The sequence below is a fragment of the Odontomachus brunneus genome, unplaced genomic scaffold, assembly GCF_010583005.1.
Source record: "Odontomachus brunneus isolate Ranch 3 - 2012 unplaced genomic scaffold, Obru_v1 Obru_scaffold_049, whole genome shotgun sequence".
Lineage (NCBI taxonomy): Eukaryota > Metazoa > Arthropoda > Insecta > Hymenoptera > Formicidae > Odontomachus > Odontomachus brunneus.
The window spans coordinates 1887210-1897069 of NW_022639499.1; positions in this window are offsets into that span (position 1 = coordinate 1887210).

Below are 9860 nucleotides of genomic sequence, written 5' to 3' on the forward strand. Positions count from 1 at the left end.
AGAGAGAGAGAGAGAGAGAGAGAGAGAGAGAGAGACGGAAAGCGGGGAATTAAAAAAGAGGAAAAATGAAAAACGTAGCCATCCGCGCGAAGAGTCTAAGTTACGTATCTTCCGTGCGTATGCGTGAGTATGTGGGTGAGTGTGTGTGCGCGTATCTTGTGCGTGTGCGCGTGTGCCGCGATTATTTTTCAAGGTAAATCAGATCCACCTGTCAGATGCGTTGAGTATGCGTTCGAGATAATTGATTGCATTTTAATACGTTAGGGACGACACTCTCTTGCGTACTTGGGAACAAGTAATCGACGTCGGTGCATCTGCCGCTCCTCTCGTTTCATTCGCCCGGCGACGCGCTCCTTGCGCGCAAAAGTAGGGCAATAACGGGGAAAATTGTTCCGAAAATGGATCGGTCGTTTCGGACGGAGCATTAGTCACGGGCAGCATACCTCTCCGGAAGAGATCGCCTTCTAATTCCGTGGATTTCCTCTTCAGAATAACTTGTACGAATGTGACACGCGATCCCGACACTTGAGAACGCCGCTGGCAGTTCCGCGCGCGATATTTCCCCGGGAACAATCGATGTCCCCGAAATGGACTGTCGAAATCAATTTCGAGCTCTTCTAAGCGCGCGCGCTGAGGTGTCTCTCGGACTGAATTTCTCGCGGAAGCATATGCGCACGGAAGAAAAATCGCTGGGATTAATCTGTATTCCAGCCTGTAACAGGACTGTTCGGCAAGATATGAACAAACCGTAAGTTTGGTCAAGGTGATCGGACAAACTTGGTTACATGCGTTAAAGTAACTGGACAAGTTTGGGTACAACAATCAAATGATATTCACACTTCTTATTGGGAATCTTGTTATTCTTTCAACTGAAAGTTATTTCTTAAGCTGTGTGATTTATTTCAAATTAACCATTTAATTAATTCAATGTTATATTGCGTTTAAAAAACTCGCTTTTATCCTACTGGGACTCGAGATCCGAGATCTTCCAATTATAAGTCGTCTATCTGCAAGCTACACTCTATTTCTTCAATTGATAGATCTGATATATCTGTTATTACCTATCTATGTTGTAACCAGCTTTGAATACCAGAATATGCAATTATAATAATCAGAAACTCCCCATGCAGCACAACGTTTAAAATTGGAATATAAGATGTCTTAAAGACGTCTTAAAGACATCTTAGGGGCGCCTTACATTCCGACGTTTGAGAGACGTCTTTAAGATGCCTTTCAGACATCTTATGTCCCGATCTTAGACGTTGTGTTATATGTGTCTGTTTAGATCCACCAACAGTCGTTTAACCAAACATGTCGCGTTAACTCGATCGTGCTCTTTTTTTGCGCGTGTGATCGTAACAACCGGACACTGGGATGTTATTGTTACATACACAGTAATCAAACTCTGACCGGTCTCTGATCGGAAGTAAACGTTCTGGTTGCGTAGCAGAATATCTCGTTGTAGCAAGCGGAAAGTCTGTTTGTCTTCATCAAAACTTGCTTAAGCAAACATGTCACGTTAATTCAACCAGGCTCTTTCGTCCCGTGCGTTATCCAAGGAAATGATCGATTCAAATACATTCGCGAGGAATAGATCACGTCGGAGAAATTGACCCAGTGAAAAGCCGATAATCGCGTTTCGTGAATGACGCATCTCGCGAGCGAGACGCGAAGACAAATCGACAAATTGCCCTGAATATTGTACAAAAAAAAAAAAAAAACGATAAAGGAAAATTCTTGTACCGCTATCCGACGTCGACATTCGACTAACACATATACCAACACACATACACACCCGCGAATTTCATTACTTATACACCGAAACATATCGATTACTTGATGATAACTGAACGCTGATATTAGCGCGATATCTCTATTATAGAGCGATATGATTATGCGATATCTCTATTATAGAGCGATAATGTAATATTACCGTGTTGTTAAGGGAGGGCAATCAACGTGATCTACGAAATAGAACCTCGTTACGAACGCGGAAACATACTCGTATAAGGAGACTCGCATTTTTACTCTACTCGACGGTACAAGAACTTTTGCCGTTAGATTGGTACGAAAGATTTGTTTTGCCATTAAGTTCTTTATTAAATCGTCTATATTAAATTTCCTTCGATTTCTCTATTAAATTCTCGCACACAGAGAAAATATTGCAGTGGAAATTATATTAAAATCATATTTCTTTTTAAGATGTCTCTTATAAAACTGAACTATACTGAAATTATAATATAGATTATTATAGTATAAAAAATGCTAAATCATTACAGTAATTACTATGGTATAATGATAAATTTCTATAGTAATTTAAACTACTTAGTGTAATATAGATCATCTGATAAGATATAAAAAAACATCCAAATAATTACAATAATTTTGCAGTGAATAGTCAAACGCGCATAGCATTTTTCAACAAATGTGTCATAATTTCAGACATAATCTTGTATGGTCCAAGATTACAAAAATTACAAAAATTCTCTTGTAACTCTTATTACGATATTTTCTCCGTATATAGAAAATTTTCTATTGATTGATTGATTTTTCCTAGAAAGTTTTAAAAAGAAGAATAGGAAATCCCCACAAATTGGATGTCTACGAAAACACTGAGTCGATATTGTTGATTTTATTCGTAGAAATTAATCTCCTTCGACACTGGATAATTCCATTTTCCGTTTTATTTCAACAAACACGACAAATCTTTCGCGCTGACCTAATACAAGCGCCGCGTGTATATATATCCACAAATGTTACGAGCAAACTCCCAAGAATCGATCTCTTTTTGATCAAGTTCGCCGAATACCGTAAACCTCCTTAACTGATAGCTTTAATTATCGATCAACTGGCCCTTGGTTCTCATTACAACGGCTTGATCGCGATGTTCACTCCCTGAATCGTCGGCTATATGTAACGAATGGCAAAATTGTCGTTGCAATAACGATCGTTGGAAGGTGGAGCCGACTCGAGACACTCTGTTCCGTTCAAGTCGATCTTTCCGAATGTTACTCCATTCTTCGGCGAATGAGTCGCGCGAGCAGATACGGAGAGAAGAAGGGAACAGACCGAATTTTGTTTGTTGTAGCATTATTTGGGGCAGTAGTAAGCTCGGAGCCTGCGCCCGTTCGGCGCCTGACCAAGTTTCGCCGTCAGAATTACAAGATCGCACAAATGAAATACGTGCGCCGAACCGAGGCGGGAGCTCGAGATAAGAGAAACGAGGAGCCATCAATTCGCGAAAGGCGAGAGGAGGAATCTGCTCGACCGCGCTCAAGCACCCCTCGAATTCTCGACTCTCCTCCGTCGCGGCGGTCGCCGAATCTACACGAACGAAATCGAACGAGATTTCGCGAGACCAGCGCGGAAGTGGAATTCCATTTCGCGGCATTGACGCGCGCTCAAATGACGACAAAATATGAGCCGACAGTGACGTGTGTTCGAATGATGATGACATGACCGACGCCCCCAAACGCGTAACATATCACGTCCATTACTCGTTCGTATCGCGCCAGAGCCTTCACTGCAACTTACTTACCGCTATCGATTAAATTAAGATTGAATTCCGAATTCCTCGCATGTACCTGTAGCAGATTAAACGAGAAGGGGAAAGGGAAAAACACAGAGGCAGGCATAAGGGACGCCAACAGACATCACGCAATGTTCGCACAGGATCTTCCGTTAAAACGGTCGAAAGAAAAAGTGTGTATGAGAAAGAGAGAGAAAGTGAGAGACAGAATGTGTGTGTATGAGAGAGAGAGAGAGAAAGAGAGAGAGAACATCGGTGTGAAAGGAAGGAAGAGCGAAGACTTTTTGCAATAACGTGCTTCCGATACGTTAAACACAAAGATTGAGGCAGATGACGTTTCAGTGAGTTCGCCCTTCGACGCTGCAGGTAGACATGAGAAAGAGAGAAAAAGGAAAGAGAAAATCTTATATTAATCGTCGCGTTACCATCGTCACGAACAGACGTAAGGATCTCGTTCTTTCTCACACACGCAAACACACACACACACACACACATGCACACATGCGAAATAAACAACTCCGTCAATATAGCTGAATGTTCTGTTATCTGGGGACCAGACAGAAAACTCGGCTGTAGGAACAGAGAGGTTCCTGCAGGGACTCAGTCTCTTCTCACTCAGCCAATTGATCTCAATTACTTCAACCGAGTTCTATGCATCTTGCTGAACGTTCGGACGAGTGTTCCCCGAGTCGCGGTAACATGAGATATTATTTCCCGTCCGCGAATCTTTCGCACGCCCCCCTCCTCCTCCCCCAATTCAGTTGCACGAACTGAAATTTTCTCTTCCTCCGTGCGACGCGTGCAACGTCGAAATGCGCAAACTCAACGAAACGCGTGCGGCTTGAATATCCCCGATTGAAAACGACGTTAACGCGACGCGTGCTGTAAAGAATAGCGTAAGAGCTTAAGACAAAGCTTGCCACGGCAAAAATTCGGCGCTTACCGTATTCACAGCGCGCGACATTGCAAAAATTCCCCCACATACGCGTGTGTGTGCGTATGTATGCGCGCGCGTGTTTGTGTGTATGTGTGTGTATGTGTGTGTGTGTGTGTGAGAGAGAGAGTGTCCGAAAACTCGATTACAACGCAAAGTGGTCAATCTATTTCGATATGACAGTGTGCCAATAATTCTTCTTCATCCCGGTGTAAGCTACTAACTAAACGTATGTCACGTTTCTCGTTCGTTTCACCGTAGGCGAAGGGCCCTCTCGCGAGGCTGCCCTCGGGACCCCCCTGCGGGACCGCGCAATCTAATTTCTATTCCACACGCATGATATTACCGTAAGAGAGTGTAAGTACAAAACAGACATCACGACCCCCCGTGTTGCTTTCGATTTTTCCGTGTTTCTCCCGCACGGAAAACCGGTATCTACCCCTGATATCGTCTGTCTGTCTGTCCATCCATCCATCCATCTATCCATCCATTCATCCATCCATCCCACAGCTTATCCGGACACATTTGTTGCACACGCGACACGACTTTCATCCGATCTGATTTAATTTTGCGCACGAAGGCGAGGCGCGATCCGCGACAGTGTAGATGTGAGGAGTTTTTCCTTGTTTTCTATTTATTTTTATTTTCTCCTGGAGAGCGATCGTGAGCCTCGAGAATGCGAGTAGTCAACGAATTCCTCGTGGTTTACTTTCCTTTTCCTTCTCTCGCTCGACTCTTCGTGTGCGAGTTTCGCACGATTTACAGCGATACGCGAAACTTCGAGCGGCGAATTAGCATTAGATCGCGAAATATCGCCGCAATCCAATGTGTGCAATCTGACCGGGCGAAACATCAGTTTCGACTTTGCAGGGTGAATTTCCATCGGGAGAACGTGCGCAATTTTTTACACGTCCTGCACAAAGACGCATCGATGCGATATGCGAGGGAAGGAGAGAACCGCAATCTTTTGTTTCTTATCAATCGCGCAAAGAGCCAAAGAGATTTTATGTTACGTTGCATTATATACACGTGTACTGTTTGACTTTTTCGTTCACACACGCAGGGTGTCCCACGACGGACTGTACATACTAAGAGATCCTGGAATCGGTTTTAGCAGAAAGCTTCCTATAAACGTGAGTGAAATTCACAATAGTTATTTAGGTACAGGCATTCAAAGCTGAGAACTAGATCTAGTTGCCTTTCTTAATCTTCTGAAAAAAAATATCTATTTCTTCAGAGAAACCAGTGGACACTATACTTGTATTAATACAGCGTATCAATTCTAGAATCCTAAATAATTCTTAGAATCCTAAACAATTCTAGAATTCTAAACAATTAAAAACTTACGCAAACTCTAAACATGGGTAAATTTTACCCAGGACATTTTCATTCGCTCATAACTTCTCATAAAAGTGATAAAAATTTAACACCTTTTTTTAAATCAGGAATATTAATTTATTAATGCCTTTGCGATTTAATGAGAAAAAATTGGAAAAAAGTTATAATGGAAAAAACACATATTTTTATGAACTGTGACATTTGGGGAGTTGATCTGGATAAATTTTAATTACTGAGTAATTATTGTGAACTTTTCATCCATGCTTATAGAAAGTTTTTTGCTTAAATTGATTCCAGGAACTCTCTTACCATGTACAGTTCGTCATGGAACACTCTGTACATATATATATATTTTTTTTTACGTGATAGAGCGTGACTCGCGTATGTACGTTCGTGCGAGTGCTTTAATTACTTTATATTATTAATTATCCCTCTGACACAGTGCCGCACACATTGCACTCCTGAACGCGAGACTGGGGTAACTCGGGGCAACTATCAATTTTTCCGCAGAGCGACGCGCGCCCCTCGTTCTCCCCCCCTTTTCCGATCGAAACGTCGCAGTTTCCCGCGATCAGCTTCGATTAACCTTTGACATTTCCTGAAATAGTCATTGGTGGTCGCGTCGTGCGACGAAATGGTATCAATTAACTCATCGCGATTGAAATACACCGTTTATCACTTCTTTCGTCGAATGCATAATGCACGTCGCGCGAAACAATTTTGTTGCTCCCGTCTCATTTGGTTGCGCCGGGCGCGTTCGGGAGACCGAATGTGTACAAATGTGTCAGTCGCAATCTTTAATAGCAATACGATCGGTTATACAGCTTGAGCAATATATATATTTGCAATATGTTATGCTATATTATTATATTATTATTATTAGTTTTGCGGTGTACATTTTCGTTCGTAAGTGATCGCATATTTGTGCAAGATAATTATTATGGCAATGATATAATGATGATGATGATTTATATTATTACGATTAATATTACTTTAATTATTTAGTTTTTATATATCTTACTATAATTATACTTTTTTGGCTTTACTATTACGTTATTTATAGCTCATTTACGTACTTATCACGTTAGACGAGTAAAGTGCCGTGCATTTCGCGTTTTCCATAGGACATAATGTCGTCGACGTGTTATTACGTTTTATCAAATAACTGCCATACACAGTAACTCACCCAGTCCGACGTTCCACCCTTGCGTTCTTACATTTCGCGTTCTCTCTTTCTTCCTTCCTCGTTTCTTCCTCCGCTCTTCCCCTACCTTCTCCCTCCGTCCTTCCTCCCCATTTTCACCCTCGACTCATCGTACCTCGGACGTTGCAGCAAGCTGTTGTTTTTTTTTTTTTCTCTTCTCACGCTACCTTATCCGACGGACACAATTAGCGACACGTCGATATATCGGAAATTGCGTTGTCGCGTGTCTCGCTTCTGCGTGCGCGACGTTTCGTTTTGCGCGAGGCCGAGATATAAAACGGGATAATCCCTGCCTCCTCTCACCCCCGCGCGCGCGATTGACGTCGCGTCGCCGCGACGCGGAAATTTCACGAGCGCGTCTCCCGGAGCATCCGCCCTCCGCGTATATCGTCCTAAAGGGTACACGCATCGGCGCACCTGTTCTACTTAGCATCGGCGCGTGGAGCTAATCAAAGTAATAGTCGTGAGGCGCAACGCTGTGGCAAGTCGCGTCAGCCCACCGCGACAACTTTATGACGATAAGTAGGCGGCAATATAATCGCGACGTTTCGCCCGATTCAGGGCCTATAATCCCGATTTCGTGGTAAGTTAACTGAAAGTTAAATCATATCTTTGTTTTTCCTTCAACTTAGACAAACATATGATTTACACTGAGGGAGAAATTATCTTAAAATCGACAAGTATTTTTTTGATGGGTGCCATTAACATATTTACTTAAATCTAAATTCTCTTTATTTAAACCAAATATTGTTTACCTGATTCAAGTAAACAATATTTGGTTTAAATAAAGAGAATTTAGATTTATAAATAAATATGTGAATGGCAATCATCAAAGAAATATTTGTTGATTTTAAGATGATTTTTCCCTCAGTGTAACTTACCAAGAAGTTAACTTACCAAGAAGTTGGAACCGGCCCTCAGTCGTCGTCGTGAAGATATTACCATGACAGCCGCAATTGTCGATTCTGATGGTCGGGAAAGTGGCCAGTTCACCAATCCTCCCGCCCCCTTGCTGTTTGCCACAGCGTCGCGTTGATCAACCGTCGTGAGTCGCTCGACGGAGAGACGCGAGATATTTTGCGAAATTCTTTACAAACACACCGCGAGATTCCCGTTTGACCTCGGGGAAGGCGTGTAGAGCGGATGGAATTTCAGCGGGGTTGTCATCCGTAGGACAAGACTAGATCTACGCCACAGCTTTCAGATTCGTATTAATAGTCGTCACTCGAAGCTCGTCTCACGCGGATTTTTACGTGGAATTGGATCCAAGTTTCGCAGAATTGTATGATATATGTGACATTAGGGCCCGTATTAATAAGTATTTACGTGAGACTCACCCCCAAGTGAGATATTCACGCTTGAATTCAGAGTTTGGTGAGAGTCTTCCAGTTGAATCGTGATTATAGGTATTCCATGTACCGTAGTTCAACTGGATAATAAATGAATATCATATATCGTGACTCACCTGGAAAACTTGGATCTAACTCTGAATAAATATCTGAGTATCTTGCGCAAGCTTCAAGTGAAGACCATGATCTGTATTGACAGTCGTTACTTGAAACTTGTCTCAAGCGAGACACTCGGATTTAGATGACACAGAGTTAGATGTTTTCTTATCAGTTGAATTGCGATTACAAGAAGCATCACGAATATTGCACGATTCAAATGGAGAGTTCTGATATAACTTGAAATTCAGATCCGTGCGTCTCGCATGAGACAAATCTCAAGTGAGGCTATTAATGCGGGCCTGTATATCTGCAATCGCGCGATTCGATTGAAAAACTCTCATTTAACTCTAATCTCTCTGATCTGAGAGGAGTTTTAAGCAACTGCTATTAATACGAACCTCGCGCTTGAATCGTTGAGTAGGGCGCGCGCTAAAGTGTATTTCCTAACGTAAAAGTATTCGAATTAACGCGAGGAGTACTCGTAGGAACTCGATGGATTTTCGCACTTTCCATGTACGTGCCTCGGCGGGAGTAAGTGAACTTTCGTTTGCCGCATATCTGCCCGAGTACATCATAACGCAAGTCTTCTTCTATCTCGTGATCGTGAACGATATTCCTTTGTGTAAAACACTATATATCGACGATGATTTTTCAGGGAAGGCTTATTAAGCGACGCGAGGATCGGTTTGTGTGAATATAATAATGTAAAACGTTCCGCGAGGCGTAACGCCCGGGCCTCGCAGCCAAAATGGAGTTTATTTATAATTTTATCGCTTCGATCGGTGGCCTGTACTTTCATTCCCTGCTTGACCCGGGACGGTCTCGCCTCGACGTTATCCGACTGATCTCCGTCGAAACGCTCGCATACACCGTTTGACGGAGATCCAGTGTGTATCCATTTCGCGCGCGAGAGAGAGAGAAAGAAAGAGAGAGAACGAGAGAGAGAGAGAGAGAACAAATAAAATAGATTACTTCATATAGCACACAGTTGAGCAAACTGTAATGAAAGCAATGAAAGAAATAATGCTATTTTTATATGTTGCACTTCATCATCCGCCGTAAAAACCCGTAGTTATTAAAAAGAGAGAGAAAAAAACGATCTATTTCAGTTCTCGACTCGTATCCATTGGGCCATTTCGTGTCGTGTCACCGAGATCTTCGCCGAAAAGCATACGACAACACCCACACACTTCTTGATAAACGACGAGAGAGAATGAGCCGACGGTGTCGCGGTCAAAAATCAAATTCTGCGTTATGTCACGTGGATGCACACGGGATTTTGTGCTCGTAAAGTCGCGAACGTCGATCCTGTAGTTCAGTCGACGAAATCTGACAACGCGTAATTATCCAGAGGTGTCTCTGTCTCGCTCACATAAATTCTCGAACGGATAATCAGGCGAACGGGGG